This window comes from Ictidomys tridecemlineatus, chromosome 2 (genome assembly GCF_052094955.1).
Source record: "Ictidomys tridecemlineatus isolate mIctTri1 chromosome 2, mIctTri1.hap1, whole genome shotgun sequence".
In the NCBI taxonomy this organism is placed as follows: domain Eukaryota; kingdom Metazoa; phylum Chordata; class Mammalia; order Rodentia; family Sciuridae; genus Ictidomys; species Ictidomys tridecemlineatus.
The window spans coordinates 30,472,188-30,496,717 of NC_135478.1; the positions used below are offsets into that span (position 1 = coordinate 30,472,188).

Genomic DNA, 24,530 nt, shown 5'->3' on the forward strand with positions numbered 1-24,530 from the left:
TCTTAGGAAAGTTATTTTGATTCTGAGTTCCTCAGTTTTCACATCTATACAATCCAAGAATTAGTTTGAGTGTCATTTAGCTATCACATTAACACCACCCCACCTGCAAAACTCGGGAATTTAAAGCAACAACCATTTGTTCTCATGAGACTCTCTGTTAGTAGGGGGTGGCTCAGCTTCAGGCCACTATGGCTGGGGTGGCTTTTCTTGACACTGAGGATCTACAGGTCAGTTCTGTCCCACTTGCCATTGACTAAACAAGTCACTTGACTGACCCTTAAGTCAAGGAGTGAGGAACTAGATTCCATTCATGAAAGGCATGGCCGGGGTTAATAGAAGGAAGAGTAAAGAATTGGGGGCCAATAATCCAATCTACCCCAGGCTAGTTCAGTGTGTTCTAAATTGGGGGCTTCTTATAGCTGCCACAGAGATTTATCAAATAGAATATGTTACAGTATCCCCACATTTTAAGAAAGGAAACCTAATTGTTATCTATCTATCTATCTATCTATTCTGCAGGTTGTCTAGGGAACTGCTAAAAAATTGATTTTTGGAATTAGTACACTTAAGCATCAAGTTGGAGCTTGTAAAAATTTAGATCCTATGGTTATTTCTAATACACTCTGATATAGTAGAACTGAGGTGAGTGGTCTAGGAAATTCCATTTTAAATCAAACTCCTAGTACAGGGGCTATGTGAATTTTGGATATTTTAGAATCCCAGAATTCTAAGCAGCACCTCTATTTTGACAGCAAATATAGATATCATATAAAATACTAGCAGCATTTTACTGAGTCAGACAACATGTCAGTTGAAATAAATTACTGTTGCTATCCCAGCTGCCACATCCGACGGGGACGGAGACCCCTCGCCCCAGCCAATGCAAATAGAGAAGGTAAAAAGCAGGAAAGAATCAAGAGTATATCACCAATATCTAGATGCTACAAGACTTATCTCAAGAACTAAAGGCAAGTTCTGATTCTTAGCATTTGTTTTAGAAGGTTAGTGTTAACATGCAGGTATCCCCGGCCTTGAAAACCTCAAGGGAAAGTTCAGTCATTTGATGTATCAACCAAGATTATACCAGGGAAGCAGAATCAGTAGAGAATACATGTATGTATGCACGTATGTATGTACCTCTTCTTCTACCTATGCAAACATCAGTATGTGTGATTTGGAAGTTGGCTGTGCAGGTCTGCAGTCCATGGGGTGGCCACAAGGAAAGGTGGCTAGAAACTGTTGGGTAGAACAGAAAGAATTTTTTCCTCCTCTGGGAAATCACACTTGTATTAAAGTCTTTCAATGGAATGAATCAGGTCCAAGCAGATTAGAGAGGATAATTCCTTCACTCAAAATTAATAGATCACAGGTGCTAATCACATCTACAAAATATCTTTATAGCAAAACTTAGGTTGGTATTTGATTGAATAACTGGTAAAATAACTTTGCTGAATTGTCAGGTAGAACTGACCATCATACTTGAGGATTTTCTCTTTTTGATCTGAGTGACACTTGTGTGTCACCTATATTCTTATGTAACATTTTTTTAATGAACTCATTTTTTTCCTTATATTTAGGCTCCTTGTATGTAATAATAACTATGAAATTTATGTTTTGCTGTACAACTAGTTATGTGCATTTTAAAAATAAAAAAATTATGACTATTAGAATCATTTATCTGTATTCTACATTAAAGAATTTACCACACCCTCCTGGAAATTCTAGATTAGTTCATCAAATCAACTGTCAGAGAGCTGGATTGAAGCTGGATTGCTACGAAGATGATAAAGAAAGAAGTTATTTTGATAAGCAAAGAGAGTCTCGAGGTGGGAGCTGAACAAGACTTGGAAAAACCCAAGAAGATCTTTTCTGTTTAGAAACAGCCGTAGAAAAACCCAGGGGGTGGATGTTGGACATCTGTGCTGACAATGGAAAATGGAAGAAGGCTAAGTGATTTTTTGACAGTTTCATATATTTTTGAGGAATGACTTTAGCCGCTTGTGTGATAACTTTCAGAAAGGCTCTGTTGAAAAGAACTTGAAATAATTGAGTTCATCAAGCCAAAGAGACAGAAGATGAAAAAAGAAACAACCTTTGCCCTTCAAATCCTTATAGTCTAGCAGCAAAAAGAAATTTCAAAGGATGAATGCAGACTGTGGAAGATGTGGCAAGGGACCTGTAGAGGTGTTTGAGGAAAGGGTGGGGTGTTCAGCAGAGGCTGCCTGGAGGAGATGTCCAAGTTGGAGCTCAACAGGAATTACCCTGGTGAAGGAGAATATGGGGCATGGGAAGGGGGGATATTCCATGTAATATGAAAACATGAGACAAATCCAGGCTTGAACCTGCATTTTATGTGTGTGTGTGTGTGTGTGTGTGTGTGTGTGTGTGTGTGTGTGTGTAGCGGACAGGCTGGAGTGGATACAACAGAGTTAAGTGAGGAAGTACTTAACTTTCACACAGGGTCACTCCCTTGCAAAAACTTTATGGGTCACTATTCTCAAAGATTTCCAGGCTCATTGCAAGTCTGTAGGACCACAGGCTGCTGAGGTGCAGTTACGGAGGATGGGATGGTGGCAAACGAGGTTCGAGAGCTGGGCAGAAGCCAGGTCATTGTCAATTCTTAATTCTGCAATAAGGAATTTAACCTTTATGCTACAGAGTCGTTCTGAATTTCCCAATGAGCAGATCAAGCACATACTTAAGACACCAGTGAGTCAGAAGGGCAATAATTTTTATTTTGAAATGGTTTGTAAATTGTTTAGGTATCAAATTGTCATTTTAGGGGGGGAAAAAACCCCAAAGCCCAACCACTGGGTTTTCTTACACATGTTCAGAATTTTGGCATTGCTTTCATTTTTGAATTACATAGAGCAGGATGTGGGTAAGGTAGGAAGCAGTGTACGCTTGTCAGTATTTTGGGCAACTAAGATATCTAAGTCCCGCTTTTTAAACATCTGCAGCCTTTGAAGAGGGTTAACATGAATGGATATAGGAGAGAGGACCTGGTAACCAGGGCGAGGTTTTGGTGTCAGATAAAATAAAGTAGTGCTTTTTCATATTCCATGACCGCTGAGAAGTGCATACAAATAGTATCCTGGTATTATGAAGTTTTAAAGTTACTCACGGAAAAGTACACTAAATCAATCCTAGTTCCCGCAGAAAACAAGTGGCACATTCAAATGGAATAATTCAGGAGAATTCACTAAAAGGACTATTTATTGAATTGGAACTAGAATTATTTTGGTTTAAGGGAAACCAGCAGGGAATAAATTCTGGAACTAGCATGAAAGAGCAAAGGGGTGGGAGCAGGAAGCAGAGTCTTGAGAGCCCAGCTGAAGTTTTGTAAGAGAACTTCACCAAACCAACCTTTTAGTAGAGGGACACACCCAACCTGTGCTAACCCAGCATGAGGGAGCCATGAGAATACATACCTTATCCTTCTTCTTCTTCTTCTCTTGCCTTCTGGGTTTCTAGCAATGCCTCCTGTTGAGCTGAACTCAAATGACATCCAGGGGTGTTAGATTGTACTGTGATGGATCCATAGAGCTCAACTTCTGTGGAGGGAAAACAGGATGAATAAGGATGGTAGGTGGATCCAGAGAGGCAAACAGAAAGTACCGGGCATAGATATACATTATAAGCAAACATTTTTTAAATAATTACTATCTACACCAGGGGTCAGCAACTATGGCCCGTGGTCCAAAGACAGCTTGCAACCTGACTTACAAATTAATGTTTATTGGAACATAGCCCTACCTTATTGTTTAGCATTTACTATCATCTGTGGATGTTTGTGTTCTCCAACAGCAGAACTGAATAGTGTCAACAGACTGTCTGGTCTTCATATCTGATCCTTTACTGAAAACCTTTGTCAACCTTTGCTCTACCCAATAAAAAAGTAGACCTTCACTTCCAAAAACAGTTTCATAGAAACAGCAACATATTCCAGAGATGCTCTCATTACTTGCCCTCTGCTGTCATTAACTGTATATGACTTTCAGTCTTAACTTTTCTGTAGACACACACACACACACACACACACACACACACACACACACATACACGAACACTAGCTTTAGCCAGAAAAGTATTTACTGTATTCAAATCTCTACAAATTTGGAAATAATAAAAGTAACCATCAAGTCATCTAGGGTGGCATATTTATGTGTTTTTTTCTTAATATGCCTGGTTCCTAGGATTTTAAAAATTTTCTAGAATACTGATTTTAATTTTAATATTTGTTATTTATTTATTATACTGAGGATTGAACTTAGGGGTGCTTTACTAAATCATCAGCTCTTTTTATTTTTATTTTTTATTCTGAGGCAGGGGCTTGCTAAGTTGCCCAGACTATACTTGAACTCGCCAAAGTTGGTCTTGAACTTGTGATCCTCCTGCTTCAGCCTCCCAAGTATCTAGGATTACAGACATATGCCACCAAATAACCAGACTCTTGCACTTAATTATGTAAGTGCATCTCACCCATGGCAAATATGATTTGACTTTGTATTAACATTGGCAAATATGATTTTGACTTTGTATTAACATGATAACATCCATTATTTTCATTTTAATCTCCATGTATTTTGGAGATTATTGGAGATTATCCATTGGAACTTCATTTCATTTTAATCTCCATGTATTCATGAATGTAATATGATTTTTTTGCCGCAGATGGAAGAGAAAGATCTAAAAGCCAATAATTGACTATTTTCTGTTCTTCCATTGATGTTTGAAACCATTGGAGAAAGGGAGATAGAGAGGTAGAAAGAGGAAAAAAAAGAGAGAGAGATGGAGGGAGGGAAGGAAAGAAGGAGGGATGTGTAAGTATAGGAATGTTAAAGGAATGTTGAAGAGTTGTACTTCATAGATTGTATTAATGCACTTTTGAGTTTTGTTTCCAAGTCATTTTGCCCTACCCCCTTTTTTGAGGGGGGTGTTACTGAAGATTGAATTCAGGGGCACTTGACCACTGAGCCACAACCCCAGCTCTATTTTATATTTTATTTAGAGACAGGATCTCACTGACTTGCTTAGTGCCTTACTGTTGCTGAGGCTGGCTTTGAACTTTCGATCCTCCTGCCTCAGCCTCCAGAGCCGCTGGGATGACAGGTGTGTGCCACCATGCCTGGCCCTCTTCTGTTTTTTAATGAATTCATATGGAAGCTCTTGGATGCTGCTCACTTAGATCTGAGCCTTCAGTTTTCTTAGTGCTGTGTGATCCCACATTTCCACCACAGTTGAAACAAGGTTTATTATATGTTACAGTAGAGCAGAGAAAAGACTAAACTTGAAGTTGCAAAGTCTGTCATGTAGCCACTCTCCAGCAGTTGCTCGTAGAAAGAGTGAAGAAAGATGTGAGCGGAAGGAAACAGAAAGCCAGCTTGTGGGCACCCATAAGAAGACTCTGCATCCTGGAAGTATACGCGGAAATGACATTCTTCATAACCACATGTGAAGGGTGGCATGTCACGAAACACTGTGAACAAAAAGTGCAAATAAAAGCCGAATTCTGTGTCTGTGTTTGAATGTCATCATATTTATACAGCGATGAATAGGAAAAAAACAAACAATCCAACAGACAAAAAAGGAAAGTTTAGAGACAATGAAATAAAAGTGAAATTTAAATAATGAGGAAATCCTCATTTTTACTTTAATTATTATTCAGGGAATCTGATGTTTGAAAAAAACATATTTAAAGTAAACTATTATTAAGATTCCCTGAATTATAATTATGAAATAATAGTGTTCATCTTTTTCACTAATCTGCTTTGATTATGAATACTGTTGGGATGGTATGGGAACAGGCATTCTAATGCATTAATGGGAGTGAGTGTAAATGATTACATCCTTTGTGGAGAAAAATCAGAAATTTGTTTTTAGTATTAAAGAATACACATAGTCTAAGACCATAATTCCTAGGATTCCACTCCTAGGAATTTTACTAGGCTTCTGCATGTAAGATATGATATACATAAAATAATGAACAGCATGTACATTATTCTGTTGTCATAGCAAAATTAACATCACTTGTTAGGCTCTGGAAGGTTAAGACATTAGGATACAATGAAAAAAATGCATTTGTCAGTGCACAGGTTCCAATACATTCAAAAATTATCAAAAATCGATAAACCCTTAGCCAGGCTAACAAAGACAAAGAGAAAAATTACTAAAATTCGCCATGAAAAAGGAAATTTCACAACAGGCCATTACAGTAGGCTTTAATTCAATATGACTCTTATGGTTATAAGAGGAAGAGATACAGACACATGTTCCCACAGAGAGACCATATGAGCACACAGCAAGAAGGGGACCATCACAAGCCAACAACAAAGGCCTCAGGGGAAACCAACCCTCCAGACACCCTGATCTCAGAGTTCAAGCCTCCAGAACTGTGAGAAAATACATTTCTGTTGTGCAAGCCACCTAACCTGTGAAATTTGGTTATGACAACTCTCACAGTTGAAGGCAATAGATATGCAACCTCCCCCAATAAATATCAAAATAGGGAAGGGGAGGGGTCTTCAAGGTGCCATTCTCTTTTTGAAGGTCACTAACCCTTGCCTTAGTATGAGTTAGGAAGAATCCAAAGAATGTAAAATTAGGAAATTATTAAAAGAGTCCAGTAGCTATACATTTACTGAAATGGAATAATTTTGGAGAAGTATGTTGCGAAATCCAACAGGAAGTCAGTGAACAAGGAAGCCTGGGTGGGATGGTTCTTAGTAGTCAACATCCCAGAGACCTCCATGTGCAGAGAAGAGGAGGCTGAATCACAGGGAGTAAGTGAAATTTACTCACTTAAGTGAAGAAAAAAAAAATCTCACATTCTTACAATCATGCCTTTCACGGTGGTGTTGCTGTGAAAATCAAATATGGCGGACTGCTTAATAAACACAGTGTATAATATGACTGAAAGGCTTATTCATTAGCCTGTTGGATTGATTCTTGGCTCAAGGTCCTTAATGATTCCATGTGAGATTTATTTTCCCTTATCAATTAAATGAATGTGACATACCTTAAAATATTTGGGAGGAGTAGAAAGGGCTGAGAAATTTGAGCAAGAATCATCCACACAGTCACCTAAGACCTGCCAATCATCCTCCCTGATTATTGTGTTTCTTTAAAAAAATCTGAGCTAAAATAACTCTGACCCCAACTCAGAAAGCATGGGACAAAAGGTCACCAAAAAAGAAAGCAAGAAATGAGTAAATAGTGTGCGACCTTGTTGCTGCTTTGGATTTAGACTGTTGTGGTAGACAAAAATCATCTACTTCGCTTTTTAACCCCGATCCAATGCTGTGTGGGAACTTTCTCAAATGCTATATTTACCATGAGTCATGTTTTGACCTACCCTGTAACTGGAAGTCACTTCTCAATTTCCTGAAATACTTCCAACACTTTCATCTTTTATTTTTTTATGTGCTAAATCTCACCTTTTATCCCATAACAATGTCTTGGAGAATTTGAAGATACATTGCAAAAAGGATATAAGCCTGTGAGTAACCTTCCCAAGTGCCTTCTCTGAGAAGTTATTCAGTAGGTGTTCAGGGCTGAATTGTGGCCACCTCAAAATTCACCCCGATGCACACACCCTGATTCCCAGTAACTCTGAATGTGACTATATTTGGAGATTGCCCATTTAAAGAGGTAATTAATTTAAAATCAGGTCATTACAGTAGGCTTTAATTCATTATGATTCTTATGATTATAAGAGGAAGAGATGGAAACATGTGTCTCTATCTCTTCCTCTTATAATCTTCCACAGAGAGACCATATGAGCACACAGCAAGAAGGGGACCATCACAAGCCAACAACAAAGGCCTCAGGGAAAACCAACCCTTCAGACACCCTGATTTCAGAGTTCAAGCTTCCAGAACTGTGAGAAAATACATTTCTGATGTGCAAGTCACTTAGCCTGTGGTATTTGATTATGACAGCTCTCACAGTTGAAGGCAATAGATATATATTTTTTAAACCAACATAGTTCAACTGCTGGTCCTAATACATGTCTAAACTTTGTGGAATAAAAGTTTAGCTCCTAGAAAGTCTATATCTGGACTAACCATTCGGGACTAGAGTATTCTCACCTTTGAAGAGGAAGTTAATAGAAGTCACTCCCAATTGACATTCAATAAAAGTAAAATTCTTAAGAATTTTAGGAGTTTGAATGCTGATATCAAACATGAGCTCCACTTCCTACTATTGGATGACATTGACCAATTTATATAATTTTCTACACAATAGCTTTCTCCTCTGTAAAATGTGCACAATAATAGTTCCCAACCATATTTGATTATTGTAAGAATTAAATGAGATGGTCCATGGGAAGCGTAGAGAATGTTGGGTAGCCACAATAAGCACTCAAACTTTTCTTTATAGAAGTCTTCTTCTATTACAGCTAGTTATAAACTAGTGTGAATAATTTGAAGAGTATTGGTGTAAATTCTTCTTTGAAGGTCTATTAGAGCTCCACTGAGAATTTGTCTGGTCCTAGTCTTTTCTTTCTTGGTAGGCTTTTGGTGGCATCTTCTATTTTATTGATTGAAATTGATTTTGATTTGTTTAAATTTTCTATGTCCTCCTGATTCAATGTCTAGAAATTTGTAGATATCTTCAAGATTTTCTATTTTATTAGAGTATAAATTTCAAAATAGGTTCTGATTATCATCTGTTGTGATATTTCCTTTTTCATGACAAATTTTAGTAATTTGAGTTTTCTCTTTATCTTTGTTAGCTCAGCTAAGGGTTTATCACTTTTATTTATTTTTTCAAAGAACAGACTTTTGTCTTGTTGATTTTTTTTTTTGGATTTTTTTTGTTGTTGTTTCAATTTCACTGATTTCAGCTCTGATTTTAAATATTTCCTGTCTTCTTCTGCTTTTGGTAATGGTTTGTTCTTCTTTTTCTAGGGCTTTGAGATGTAACATTAGATATTTATTTGTTGACTTTCTAGTCTTCTAATGAATGAGCTTAGTGGAATTAACTTTCCTCTTAGCACTGCCTTCATAGTGTCCTAGAGATTTTGATATGTTGTACTGCTATTCTCATTTACCTCTAAGTATTTTTTAAATTTCATCTCTAATTTCTTCTGCTATCCTTTGGTCACTCAATAGCATATTAGTCTCCAGGTATTAGAGTAGCTTCTATTTTTTATTTCATCATTGATTTCTAATTTTAGTCCATTGTGATCTGATAGAATGCATGTACTATCTCTATTTTTTTTTTGTATTTGCTAAGAGTTGCTTTGTGGCCTAAGATATGGTCTATTTTAGAGAAGGATCTGTGTGCTGCTTAGAAGAAAGTGTATTCAGTCTTTGATGGATGAAATTTTCTATATGTCTGTTAAGTCTAAATTATTATTATTTTTTGTTCTATAGCTTATTTATTTAGTTTTTGTTTAGAATATTTATCCAGTGGTGAGAGAACTGTGTTAAAGTCACCCAGTATTATTGTGTTGTGATCTGTTTGATTCCTGGAGTTGAGAAGAGTTTGTTTGATGTATGTAGATGCTTCATTTTGGGGGGCAAAATATTTATGATTGTTAGCAAAAGAAATAATCAAGAACATGAAGAGAGAGCCTACAGAATGAGAGAAAATTTTTGCTTCCTGCACTTCAGATAGAGCATTCATCTCCAGGATATAGTAAGAAGTCAATAAACTTAGCACCAAATAACCAAATAACCCCAACAGTAAGTGGGCTAAGGAACTGAACAGACACTTCACAGAAGAAGAAATATTATTGGTCAACAAATATATATAAAAAAAGTTCAACATCACAAACAATTAGAGAAATGAAAATTAAAACTAAACCGAGATTCCATCTCATTCCAGTTAGAATGGCAATTACCAAGAATACAAGCAACAATAAATGTGGGTGAGAATGTGGGGGAAAAACATACACTCATACATTGCTGGTGGGACTACAAATTGGTGCAACCACTATGGAAAGCATTCCTCTGAAAACTTGGAATGAAACCACCATTTGACCAGTTATCCTACTCCTCAATATATACCCAAAGGACTTAAAATCAGCATACTATAGTAACATGGCCACATCGATGTTTATAACAGCTCCATTCACAGTAGGTAAACTATGAAACTAACCTAGATGTCCTTCACAGATGAATGTATAAAGAAAATGTGGTACATATACACAATGGAATATTCCTCAGCCATAAAGAAGAATGAAATTATGGCTTTTGTAGTAAATGGATGTAACTGGAGACTACCATGATAAGTGAAATAAGCCAGCGCCCCCCTTCCCAAAAGAAAGGCTGAAAGTTCTCTCTGATATGCAGATGCTGATCACAGTAGGGGTGGGGAAGAAGGGGAGGTTCATAGATTGAACAGGGTGGAGTTGGGGGAAGGGAGGGAAGAAGAAAGTGGGAAAGACAGTAGAATGAATCAGACACAACTTTTCTAGGTTTATATATGAGGACATGACCAGTGTAACTCCACGTCATGTACAACTACAAAAACGGGAAGTTATACTATGTATTCATGATATATATGAAAATAAATTCTACTGCCATGTATAACTAAAAAGAACAAATGAAAAACATTTAAAAAATAAACTAGTGTTATTGTGACAATCACAAAAAGAACAAATCAGTGTCTATTTCAGTTGATCCTATAATTGATAAATACTGTCTTGTAGTCTAATTTCCATTTTCAGAATCAAAAAGGAGATTAGTATAAGTCATATTCAAAGAATCAGATTCTCATCAGCTTAGGATATGGAGTGACAAGAAGGCAGAGTTCTTGGGTGCAGGCTGTGGGCAAATACATACTCAACGCTCAGAGGCTGAGAAAAAATATGTGACACACAAGATAAGTTACTAATGAAGCAGAATCTGGCTGCAAGATGAGGAGGACTCTGGGTCACTTGTAGAGAAACACAGACTAAACATCTACAAGTTTTATGATGAATCATAACTGAGGGGCAGACAGCTGGATGTCCCCGCATTCGGAAGGTTAGATTGGGATCCAAGACCAGAGTTCACCTTATGGGGGGCTGATATTGTCATTCACATTCCATGCTGATTTAGTTTTCTCTGGAAAGAGCTAGGTGGTTGGGAAATAAGAGGATCAGCAAGGACCTCAGATGCTGGCTCACCCTAAAAATTGCCTTTGGGTTTCCTTTTGGCTTTGGAGGTGTGGAGGGAAGTGAAGAATGTCATTAACACCCATAACCTGATCTCTTTAAGAAAAACATCAGATTGCCTGAAGGAAAAAAAAAAGGATCTGTTCCTTAGTCTCTAGCTCTTTCAAGTAGGAATAGTTGTTATATTGTATGAGATAATAGGTGTTCGAAAACTGAGACCAACAAGGCCTAGCGCACATGGTAATAACATGGTACTTTCTTTTATTTTTTAAAAATATTTTAAAAGATTTGTACCAATTAGTTAGGACAGTAGAATGCATTTGGACATGTCATACATAAATGGAGTGTTCTTTTATTTTTTAAAAATATTTTAAAAGATTTATACCAATTAGTTATATATGACAGTAGAATGCATTTGGACACGTCGTACATAAATGGAGTGTAACTTCTCATTCATCTGGTTGTACATGATGTGGAGTTACACAGGTCATGTAATCATATGTGCACAATGGTCATAATGTCTGATTCATTCTACTATCATCTCTACCCCCATGCCCTCTTCCTCCATTCCCCTCTGTCTAGTCCAAAATAGCACACGGTATTTACTGTTTCTCTGTCTCTCAAACTATTTTTTGTTTGATAGACAAGTATCATTAAAAACTTTTTTTGTAGTTGTAAATGGACAGAATGTCTTTGTTTATGTTTATGTGGTGCTAAGGATTGAACCCAGTGCCTCACACATGCTAGGCAAGCACTCTGCCACTGAGCTACAAGCCCTAACCCTCTCCCAAACTATTAACATCTACTGTCTTCTAGTTTTTCTTTATGTAGCAGGAAATACCTTCAGAACCATGAATTTCATTTATCGAAATCTGCCAGGTGCTGCTTAATTTTCTTAACAACCATGAAATACAGATAGTGTCCCTATTTTATAGGGTCTCAGAGAGAGTGACCAACTTGCCCAAGCTATCACAGTTGGTGAGTTGTGAAGCTAGGATTTAAATCCTGGTTTGCCTGGTGACAGCATCACCCATCTTCCATGCTCCCAAATGATAGTTCGTGTGAAAGGTCCCACATGTTCATCCCACATATCTATTGAGTCATGAGGAACTAGTTGCCCAGTCTAAGCAATGCTCAGAGAGCTGCACCTTCCGTGCTAAGATGCACAACAGATTCTTCTCATAGCTGACACACACATGAAAAGCAGAGCCGAGTTTCTCTCTCCTATTCTGAGTAGCTGACTTCCTGCTATCAGACCTGTCTGTCTGTGAAATATAAATACCTGCTGATATGTCTGCTCTGCATCTATAGGCGGGAGTGGTGATGGCAGCAGCTGGGCTTGTTTCTCCCACCTTGCCTCTGACAGGGAAAGTGGCTGGGTTGTGAATCATGACTTTAATACTCGCAGAGGTCTATGATAACAGACACTATGAAAAGGTAGAGATGTTGCTAGACAGAGTTCTCTGAACCTTCCTGGAAATGGCACTCTCTTCCAGAACCTTCAGTGTATGAAGATCATAAGGAGTTGCCAAGAAAAGCCCAGAGTCTCTAGCCCTACCTAGATCTCTGCTTTCCCTTTACCAGCAGCTCTGGGTGCTGTTGTTAATATATCTGCAATCTGTCTTTCAGCAACTGGATCTTTTCTGACGACACCCTTTCTTTCCACCTCAATGTCACCCAAGTCCGGACCTGGAATCCTGATTTTCCAGTCTCTTGGAGGTGAGTGCGGGCAATGTTCCATGAGTATGGGGCAGCCAGCTGTGACACACACTTTCTTTCTTAATCTTTCTTTCTTTCTTTCTTTCTTTCTTTCTTTCTTTCTTTCTTTCTTTCTTTCTTCTTTCTCTCTCTCTCTCTCTCTCTCTCTCTCTCTCTCTCTCTCTCTCTCTCTTTCTTTCTTTCTTTCTTTCTTTCTTTCTTTCTTTCTTTCTTTCTTTCTTTCCTGCTTGGATGTGGAGAGGGACACTTGACTATGGTGGCCACACAAGACTGGGATCCTCAGAGTCTGTAAGGAAGAGATAATATGCCAAAGTATTCTAGGGCAACTAAATATGTTATTGTCTCTATTCAATATCAAAATATTGACTTGACATCAGGCAGGGTTCTAGAACCTTAAGGACTCCAAGCTGGAAGAGGCAGACTTGAGCTCTGCCCTCCCAAAGCACCTGGTCCAGTAGAGGAAGCAAAGAAGTCATCAGACTTGTGAAATCCAAAGGAGTTTGTGATGCAATAGAGGGGCCTGAGTGTGCTAGGGGAACTCAGAGGAGAGCTGTGATGCTTTCAGATTTTGGGGAAAGAGAAGACCTGCTGGAGTACTTCATGAGAGAGAAAGAGAGCAAAAGAGAGATCGTGAGACAGAGAGGGAGGGAGAGAGGGAGGGAGGAGAGATAGAGAGAGAGAGAGAGTGTGTGTGTGTATGAGAGAGAGAGAGAGAGAGAGAGAGAGAGAGAGAGAGAGAGAGAGAGAGAGAGAGAGAGAGAGAAGAGAGGAAGTTTTGCATTGAGAGAGAACAGGCCTTTTTAAAACCAGGAAGCAAGAGGGCATCTGGAAATTTCTCAGAACTAAAGGAAGTTGAGAATGAGTAGAGAGGCCTAGATGAGGCTGGGCAGATGCATGGGTTATTTTGAAAGCCAAGTTACAGAACTTGGGTTTTACCCCGTGTATGGGCAATGATGGCCAATCATAAGTTCTCAGCATGAACAATACATGTTACGACATGCATTATAGAAAGACCACTGTTGCTTTTTTTTAATGGAGAGAAGACAGAGGTAAAGCAATTAGAGACAAAGTGAAGGGGACTGCACTAGAGATGGCATAGGGTGAAGAGATTTTTTTAGAAGGTCAAATAAATGGGCCTTGAAACTTTGGAATTGGAGCAGAGGAGAAGGGGTGAGGGAGACTGAGAAGCCAAGGGTGACTGAGGTTCTCAGTTTCATGGTGAGGCCATTTATCGGATTAGGAAACAACAAGGAAGGTATGATTCAAGGAAAAACAAATGAATCCAATTTTAGAAATCTGTGATTTTGAGGGGTTTATAGAATGTCCCACAGGGCATTTACATAGATGCTTCTGGATGCCCAGAAAGAATCTGGGCTGGATGTCTGACTGTGGGAGTCTCGGAAGGCAGAGACCACAGGTTAAGTGATTTTGGATAAGAATATCCAGGAGGAACATGTAGAACAAGAAGGTAAAGGGGCCTAGGAAAGACACCCAGACCTCCACAGAAACATCTGGACCAGGACTCTGGTCCAGAGATGGCACTGACGGTGAATAAGAAGGTTGCAACAATGATCATATTAGCAGCAGTTATTGAATACTTCCTATTTTCCAGCTGCCATATATTTTCTCTTATTTAAACCTCAAACAATCCCACAAGATGTGAATTATTATTTTGACTCTTCAGATGAGGGATATAGCTCCAAGAATTCAAGTAAATTGTAAGGGTCACGTGATTAGGAAGGAGCAGGGTCCTCAGGAAGAATTATCTCCCCCTCCATCCCCCAATTCAGGACTCTCAAATACCATGTTCCAAAGGAGGTCTGAAAGACTACCCCAAGAGCTGCTCAATCTCCTCACATAAATTAACTTAGTTCTACTGTTCTTTAAGGTATGTTTAAGCACAATCTAATTCTTTAAAAATAACCAAGGAGTTATTCCTGCTAATGGTAGCTATCTATTTCCCCGTGTCTGAGATACTATTTCCTCATGAATAAAGGAACCACAGAGATTTACATCACAGAATCCTAGGAAAGACGTGCTTAGAGATCAAATACCTAATCAAAATGTCTTGGTCTTCAATGGGGCAAGCTCGGAGCCCTACATTGCTTAAAGCACAAAATCATTGGTCGTTTATTGGTGCTCTTTTTATTTCTATCCCATTTTCGTTTGTTTGTTTGTTTCTTGGGGAAGAAATATGCCCATTGTGACCTAATCTAGCTCCTTGGTGGAAATGAGAAGTCATAGGTCAAGCTGGAAGAAGCCATGATCTGTCTCAATCCAATTCTGGATATTGTCTTCCTTGACCCCTCTGTAGACACCTGGGTACTGAGTACACACATAATAGGGATGGAGGTCATGACCTACAGCCCACATGGCTGGGGACAGCACCTGCCCTGGCTTCCTTTCCCATGTTCCCTGGAGGTCATCTGATTTCATCTCTATTCCTCTTGTGAGCCACTTGCACTTCTGTGAAAGGCAGATATATTTGGAATCAATTGCAGCTGCCAGTTACAGGAACCCTCCACAGCACTTCTCCGTGGGAGAGCCATGTGAGGCTGACCTCGGGGGACATCACTGTGCAGTCTCCTGTCAACTTTCAACAGACATTGCCAAGAGCAAAATATATTTGTGCCTCCTAGAAAGCCTGCTTTTGCAGTCCCTCCCCATGTCTCCTCTGACCTTGGTGAGGAGCGGCTTCCCCGGGCAGTGTGGGAACACAGGATATAATGCCCTCCAGGCACCAGCTCTTCCTGAATTTAAGTTCCAGGTAAATTTCACAAAGTTGGGAGGAAAGGAAGGAAAAGGAGGAAGGAAATGAAGATTTACTGCTGCTTCTATGGGTCAGCAGTGGGGCACCTGCTTTGTATAAATAACCTCTTTGCATTCAGATAAAATGCCTATGAACATGATTCAACTAATTTTTTTTTTATAAGAAAACAGAGGCTCCGAGAAATAAAGTAATTTGCTTTTTTCAAAAGTGGGCAGCAAGCCAGATGTGATGGCACATGCCTAATAATCCCAGGGGCTTGGGAGGCTCAGGCAGGAGGATCACGAGTTCAAAGCCAGCCTCAGCAATGTAGTGGGGCCCTAAGCAGCTCAGTGAGACCTTGTCTCTAAATAAAATACAAAAAAGGGCTGTCAATGTGGTTCAATGGTTAAGCACCCCCGGGTTTAATTCCTCGTACTAAAAAAAAAAATGTGGGTAGCACCTTGCCTTCTCATCCTTTCTTAATCAGACTGGCTTCCTGCATTGGGGGCAATCGCTATTCTACGTTTGAGGCTTCAGACCACCACCATTTTCATTAATGTAAAGTGACATTATTCACAGTTCCTAGATATGGAAACAAAGCCCATAGAGGTTGAGATCTCACTAAAGAATATCTGACTTATAAATGAAGCAGCCAGAATTGGAAATCGGATCTGACAATCGACACACAGGGAAGACTCTTCAAAAATGGAATGTTCTTTCAGTTGTTCTTGGTGGCTCATCTTCCTAAAGAGGCCTCATTCCTCTATGTCCCAAATCATAAAGATGGTAAGCATTTACTCAGTGCTTACATACAAGTGGCTGGGAGGTTTGCTTTGAGTGTCTACTCCCCAGAGTAGCTGGCGAGGTCAATACCTTCATGACCACCATTTGATAAAAGAGGAAAGGGGAGCCCTGGAGAGCTTATAGAGCTTCTCCAAGGTCATGCTGATGATCAGGGCAGAGCTGGCCCTTTAACCCAGGGTCAGTATGCCCGACCCTTGACTCCCACATTGTCCATCTCCCGGATGGTGTTCTCACTGCTCTGTGGTGTCTCACCCGCTCCCCACTCCTATTCTGCTGCCTGTGCCCCTCTCAACTGCCCCCCAGTGTTGAAAGCACATTATTTCATTGTACTTAGTTATTTGTATCTCTCTCCATTTGGACCACATGTTCTTTGAGGATAGGAACTGTGTCTTGCTTTCGTTTTGGAATGCAAGCAGCTCTTTGGCCTGGTGCCTAACATGAGAAGTAGTGCTGTCCCTCAGGAGTGAGTGACAGTCCCAGGACTCTAGCAGAAAGATGTGGGCTTAGGGGGTCAAGTCAGCAATGATAGAGCTTTCCAGTACATTCCTTCCATGAATTGAACAAGAATGATTCTGTTGTAACATCTCTCCCATTGTCTTTAGTTTTTTTTAGTTAGTGTGTGTGTGTGTGTGTGTGTGTGTGTGTGTGTGTGTGTGTGTGTGTTTTGGTTGTTTTCCAGGAGCATTAGGAAATGTGGGTTAGTGTTTCACTTTGTCACAATAATTAGGGTTCATTAATGGTTATAGTTTAGGAAAGTTATAACCGTCCAATGTGCAGGACAGGTTTGTGACTAAGCTTTATAGGTTAATTTCTCTTCCCCCAATCCTAAAATGCTCTCATTCTAAACACTGGTTGTTGGATCTATGCATTTGAGTAGGAAAAATCATCCCAAAGATCAGAGTATCCAGTAAAGCTGAGATTCTTCATTGCTTGTGAATGGATGCTGAAAAATCCCGAGGTACTATGAGAAGGAAAAGATGGGTAAAGATAGCCCAAGACAGAGACATTTTGTTTAATAATGTTCCTTTTCACTGTCTTCTCAAAATGGATAGTTATGAGGCTGTATCAGGAAGATGTACTGTTGGAATGAGGTGTAGTACTGGCCTGGGGAAGGCCATTCTGGCTCATGTCAGTTGCATCCAGCAAGAAATACCTCTGATATAACATGGATGCACACTGTGGACCGAGCCCCCTATACTTCATTGGCATCTCAAGGATGCAAAAATCTTCCTAATTAACGTTAGTCTCCGTTAGTCCACAGTCACTTTTGTCTTAGATACTCTGGGACTCTTGAAGTGCTTCAAGCACTGAAAAGATGCTGTGTAATGTTAAAGTAAATAGAGGATGGAATGCAAGCAGGCAACATGGATGTCTAGTGTGCTTCTATTGTCTCCTGCATGCCCCTTGCCAGGTCTCCCTGATTTTGCAAACACTTTGGACCTCACTGGACAGTAGATATTTTTATTCATTTGGCTATACTTTAGATGCAGGCAAGTGAATCACTTGCCCTCTCTCAGACTTTTGCCCTCTTTTCAATTTACTTATTTTTTGGTGTATGTGTGTGTGTGTGTGTGTGGTATTGGGGTGGGAACACAGGCCCTAGGGGCCTTGTGCATCCCAGGCAAGCACTCTGCCATTGAGCTGCACCCAGTCCTCATTCCTGAGTGATTGTGATGGAGAAAGGCCACCACCATGTATCCCACAGGAGTTGTGATTCTCACTTCCCACTGGAGCTACAAGAAAACTCCTCTACCCTTCTTTCTCATTCCCAGCCCTAAAAATATTTCCTGTTATTTACCAACCTATAGAGACCAAAGAAGGGGTCATAGGGCAACAGAAGTTTCCTTACAGCTTTTGTTTTTTTCACCATACATACTGTAAAGAATGTAAAAAATGTTTCAAGATAAGAAGAGAGGAAAATGAGACCACAAATTATAAGGTATGTTTGAGACACACTCCAAGTCCTGCGGGCCACCACCCCCTCTCATCATTCCTGAAAAAAAAAAAAAATTTAGTTCGTTCTTTTATTTTCTCTAATCCCCTTACATACCCCAGCATCACAGCAAGTTTTTTTTTTTTTTTTTTCTGGAAATGCTGAGCTCTGCACAGAGAATTGAGACAAAGAAATGTAATTAAAGGCCTTTATCAATTTTTATATCATCTTGTCCTAGTTTGACACAATGCTCTTGACGAACACAGAAAATGGCAATCAGTAATTAGTTTTTTTCTGTTAGAGAATAAGGCGAGAGTTTGCTCATATGGGAGCAAACTCGAAGAGTAACTGAGTCTTGTGGTCTCTGAGTCCTAAAAGCTCAGATTGTTTCTCAAGAGAGGAGAGAGGCAACTCAGTACTTTTACGGGATGTCCCTGTCTGTGGCCAGGGCTATGAATGAGCCCAGTTGTGCTGCAAAACAGCCACAGGGGTTCTTGCCACACTTTCTTGCTTCCAACCCAGATGCACTTCGTGTGTTTCTTGGCTTCCCCCTGCGGATGAGGTACCAGCATCCAAGTGAACTGAGGGCGTAGTTTTAAAAGCAGCCCTTGACACAGGGTGGTGGCCGAGCCCACAGGAAATGAAGAAAACTGATAGGCCAAACTTTGGAGTTCTAGACTGAGGCCTGGAATCAGGACACTTGCTCTGGAGGACAAGAGCTACTTTGTGAAGAATAACCCATGTACCCCGCAGCCCAGAAGGCTCTGTGCTTCAGCAAAGCCAAGCCCCGAAACTCATTTTTCCATAAACACGCCTCAGCCACGGACACATAACTTTCTTCAGACTCCTTGGATGACTTCATGTGCTAGGCATGCCAATGTGTCCAGACGCAGTATTTGCTCAGCCCCGTTCACTGGGGATACAGATCTTTTCCTTTGATTTGGATATTAGCAGAAATGTCACTTATCAAAGTTCTTCAAGGAGTTGCCTATTGGGGATTTTTCCCTCTTTGGACCCTTAGGTCATTTTTGTGGTGACCCTCCTTTACCACAGCCTTCCTGCCCAAGTCCAGGTGTTCTCTTCCCGAGGAGTTCAGATCTCCAATTTCTTCTCATGTACTAAGTCTTTCTTTTTTTATTATTATTATTTATTTTTATGTGGCGCTGGGAATCGAACCCAGTGCCTCACGCATGCTAGGCGAGAGCGCTACCACTTGAGCCACATCCCCAGCCCCTGTATTCAGTCTTTCTGTCTTTTTCTTCCTTCTTTTCTTCCTTTCTTTTCTCTCCCTCCTTTCTTCTTGGCTTTCTTCTTCTTTCCTCTCCCCTCCCTTCCCCTCCTCTCTTTTCCTTTTCTCTAAAAAAGATGGACACAACCCATTCTGTCTTTCAAATGTCTCCCTGTCTAAATGGCCTGACATCTTCGTGACTGGCTGTTTAAAAAAAAAAAAAAATAGGAAAACACCTTCTTTCTTCCCTGTCATCTTTTTAATGTAAGATGAGTCTCAAACAGTGGTAAGACAAGCCTATTTCCCTACCAAACAGGATTCAAACTTGATGGGCATCTTTTCTCTTTCGATTGCTGCTGGATAGAAAGAAGGGTGGTCAGGAGAGAAGGCAGATCTGAGAAGAATGTGCTTTGTTAAAATTCTAGATATGGGTCTGAAGCAAAGCAGGCAAGGAAAAGCAAAATACTTCCCTAAATTTTTATGTTGCTCAGCTTTTTTTTTTTTTTTTTTTTCCTGAGGTGGTTTTAGGCAGATGGCAGAGGCTAGTTCCATCTTCCTGTCAGCTGTCAGCAACTGAGACAATGGTGAATTCCCATCCCCACAGCCTGCTGGGTTTTCTGTAACTAGAGTTCCCACTGCTGTATACTATTATTCTTATAAATACCTTCACTTTTTAGGTTTTGAGTTTTTAATTCAGTTTTGATTTTTTTATTAAAGCACAAGAGTATTCAAATCGTTAAGTGTGCATTTTGAGATTTTTTACTTGTGTGAACAGCCCTGTGTATACATGCCAAGACAGAACATTCCTAGCACTCATGGGTTTCCCTCCAGTCTCTTCACAGTCCCAGAATTTATGAGCATCGTTTTTCTCTGCCCGTCATGGAATCACTCATTTTGGAGTCGTCTAGCTCTGGTTTCTTTCATTCAGTGTTAACACCGGTGAGATTCATCCCTTTTGTAGCAGGAGCTTGTTGCATTTCACCTCGATATAGAGATTCCAGTTTTATAAGTGCACATAACAGACCCCATATATTCTCCTGTTAATGGACAAGTGGGAACACCTAGACCTTTGATGGTGGAAAAGTTATTTACATGACCACAGGATATCAGATATCATCAAAGAGTGGGACAAAAAGAACGGGGCCTTTCAAACTTAATACTGGGGTTCAAATACCTATGGAATCTCCAATATATTAGCTTTGGGTCTTCAGGTACGTTATTTAATAAGTCTGAGTTTGTCCTATATATGGTTATGAGCAATACATGGAGCATCATTTATATCCTAAGGCTTTGCACAAAGGAAAAACACCATAAATGCTGCTATGATTATTAATTTTTACCATTAAGGACAAATGAGTTGCTAGTATGACACAGGAGAAAAAAAACCTGTGTAGTCATAGTATTTCATTATATTATTAGAAAATGACAAGAAGGTCCTGAGGAAGTTCTTTTCTTCTCACTAGAAAGCCTTTTAAGCTTTATCTTGGCAGGCTGTGTTTAATATTTGGTATTATTGGGCTGGGGACGTGGCTCAAGCGGTAGCGCGCTCGCCTGGCATGCGTGCGGCCCCGGGTTCGATTCTTAGCACCACATACAAACAAAGATGTTGTGTCTGCCGAAAACTAAAAATTAAATATTAAAAAATTTTCTCTCTCTCTTTTTAAAAAAATTGTATTATAGAAAAATCATACCAGAACAGGAATCTGAGAATTGGTTCTCAGGATAAGGATTCCAAAGATTCATCATTTTCAGACGTAGAGTAATTATTCAATGCTCATCCAACTAATGACTTTGAAGCAAGTATAAAATTATAGGCACAGTTTAAGTAATAAATCAGTTTCTTTTTATGATTATTAGGTAAGATTCACCCACAAAGATAAAATCACATACAAAGGCCCTTAGGCACATTGAGTAATAAATAGCAAGGAACCCAAAGTTCCTAAAGTGTAGGGAATTGGGGAAGAAAGGAAGTGATTTTGGTTGAGGTTAGAGTAGCATACATAGACTAAATCCCATGGATCTTACCCACTCACGTTCAGTGTCAAAAGTCTCCAAATGTGCCCTCTGCTATAGGAGGTTAAGGGATTTCCCCAAGATCACTCAGAACCAGAGTTGAGAAAGAATCCAAGTTTTCTATTCCTGTGTTTTCCGTATTACTTATCTGTAAATAATACATCTCAACTCTGTTACAAAGGCTTGGGTATGATTGAATACAAATGAATTTAATTCAGCTAAAGGGCAAATTAAAAAATAGGCAATAAAGGCCGATTATTATAATGAACAGATTCTATAATGTAACAACTGGGATAATTTTTGAATAAATGTGAGTCTGCAGAAGAGGATGCCAAACTCTCTTTGAAGATACCTTTAATAGTTGTTAAGCTATACACCTCCCCATGATGAAGTATGTATGGTGACATGAGGCTGCAGGACTGAGTAGTGCTAAGGACAGGGATGTGACACAGCGTTTTCATGTCGGGGGTACAGGAGGCTGTGATTAGCAGGGTTTATCTTTACACATCCACTGAGGGAATTGCATCATGATAAACAGCAGGAGTGCAAGCTCTGCAGGTGCCCCAGCCGTATCTCTTATACCAGAGAAGGTACCTGGGCAAGTTTCCTAACATCATACCCCAGGCTCCTTACCTATAAAATGAGGGCAATAATAACCATATCATGGTCCTTATCACTGCCACAACTCCTTAACCTCTCAAGCACAGACACCTTTCCCACCATTCACTTGCCAAATGACAGAACACCAGGAAAGAGGGATGTGTGGAGTACAGATGATGCAGATGGCAGCAGACTTCCAGTGTTTACATTTCTAATGAAATGGCCATGCGGTGGCACAATGATTACAACCCAGCCAGGGACTTTGATGCGTTCAATTAAACACCCTTCATTTTATTTCAATGCTCACTAAGCTAATAGGGGATCCTCAATAGGCCTGATTACAGGAAGAGATGTAAAGAGTAGATGGGTCTGTGTTTCTGATTGCGGTGAAGGTACATTCTTATAGCATCAAGTGGCCCTTTGATCTTGAGTAGTATTTTCATGTAGCTTGATCACAGCAGGGAGATGGCACTTTTCATAACATGAATATTTCTGGTCTGTGTGACAGATGGTTTATTGTTCTTGGATAAATTAGCTTTCAAGAATGAATGAATGAATGCAATTTGCACATAGGCAGAATGATCCTAAGTATAGCATAAAAATTGCATTCCATTCCAGTTCCCTGAAATCAGGATTTACTAGTGTGGGCTACTTAGATTAGGGGGTATTTCTTCTCAGCTGCCATTTACATCTGCCATTAGTTAACCCTAGAAAGAGAATGATTGAAATTTTGGTAGGAAGTGAAAGCTCTACAAAATTGCAGTGGGATCAGGGAGAGAGGTCATCCCGGGGAAACCTCTTGAGGTCAGTATTGTTGGAACTTTTCTTTCATTCTGGTCCATGAGGTCCAGGTCTCCTGGTCTGCCACCTTGAGGGTCTAATCCTATTACCTGTGTTTGTTAGTCTGATCCCTTGTAGAGTAAATTTCTATAACCTCTCAGAGAAGAGTTGGGATTGAGAGTTGGGATTGATTTATCATGGGAAGGCAATATCTTGATTTCCTCAACCTGTCATTCAAGGTCAGTTCTAACCCGTTCTAACATACACGATTGAATATGAATTGTATTTGGCAGCAGCCACCTCAGTGTTTTCTGAGGGTTTTTTGGAGGGCATGATCTACAGAGAAGAAGTTGGCAAACAGCAGCTTATAGCTCAGGGATAGCTTACTGGTTTTCTTTTAGGTCCCCGATCTAAAGAGTCTTTTTTTTTTTTTTGCATATTTAAATGGATTAAAAATGTTAAAAGAGAAGAATATTTTGGACATGTTAAATTATATGAAATTCAAGCTTATGCTTGAATGAGCTTTATTGTAACACAGCTATGTTCATGTGTTTATGTACTTACTATGCCTTCTTTTGGCACTACACTGGCAGAGATGAATAGTTGTAACAAAGACTATATGGCCACAAAACCTAAAATATTTACCATTTGACCCTTCATGTGAGTAGTTTCCTGATGTCTTTCTTCTCTATAGTGTAAAGTCAAAATACTTAGGCACAAAAATATAACAATTTCAATAATATAATGTTTTAATAAAACCTCCAAGAAAAACAAAGAAAAATAATTCGTAAAAGATATTTCTAGACTGGTTGACTTACTGTGTAGATGTGCTAGTTGGATTAGTTAGCTTTCTGTAACCATAATGAAATGCCAGAGCCAATCAATTGATAAAGTAAAAGGTTATTTTAGCTCATGGTTTTGGAGATTCTAGTCCATGATCAAATGACCCCATTACTTGGAGCCTTTGGTGAGGTGGTTCATCATGGTGGGAGAACATGGTGGAGTCAACCACTTATCTCTTCAGTGGAGAAGCAAGAAGAGACAGAAAGAGACCAGGGACCTGAATCTCCTTTAAAGGCATGTTCCAGTGACCTGAAACTCCCACTAGGTAGCACTTCCTAAAGGTCCACAGCAACTCCAAGTACTGTTACACTGGGGACCAAATCTTTTAACATATGGACCTCAGGGGGCTATTCATTTTATCCAAATCATAGCACTAGGTATATATCATTAGAGCAAAGCAATAATTTTGACTTTAGAATGTTTTCCTTGTATTCCCTTTGTCTCCTGGCAATTGAATAACAGGTCTAGATTCTTGTAGTTTATTAAGGCTACCGATCACACATGCAAAAATTAGTCCTGTTGGACTATCAGTCAAGTCAGTCTTTCTGTCGGAATGGGTTTTGCGAGCCAAATAGAGCTCACACATTGAGTGAGATGATGAGGGATCAGCCAGGCTGTGTGGACTGAATATCTGTGCCTTTCCCAAGTTCATATGTTGAAGCCCTAACCACAAATGTGATAACACAGGAGGTGATGTCTTCAGGGGGTAGATACATTTAGATGAGATCTTGAGATGAGATCCCTTGCTGGCATT

General features: G+C 39.6%; 1 long non-coding RNA gene across 5 annotated transcripts in view; it reads right to left on the minus strand.

Moving 5' to 3' along the window:
• Window positions 1-24,530, minus strand: part of LOC144375051 (uncharacterized) — a 428,255-nt gene that overhangs the window by 13,366 nt on the left and 390,359 nt on the right. For all 5 annotated transcript variants that reach the window (XR_013434386.1, XR_013434385.1, XR_013434383.1 and 2 more), the window contains one exon: window positions 3,432-3,554. This is a non-coding gene — a long non-coding RNA (uncharacterized LOC144375051). The remainder of the gene's footprint in view (window positions 1-3,431; window positions 3,555-24,530) is intronic.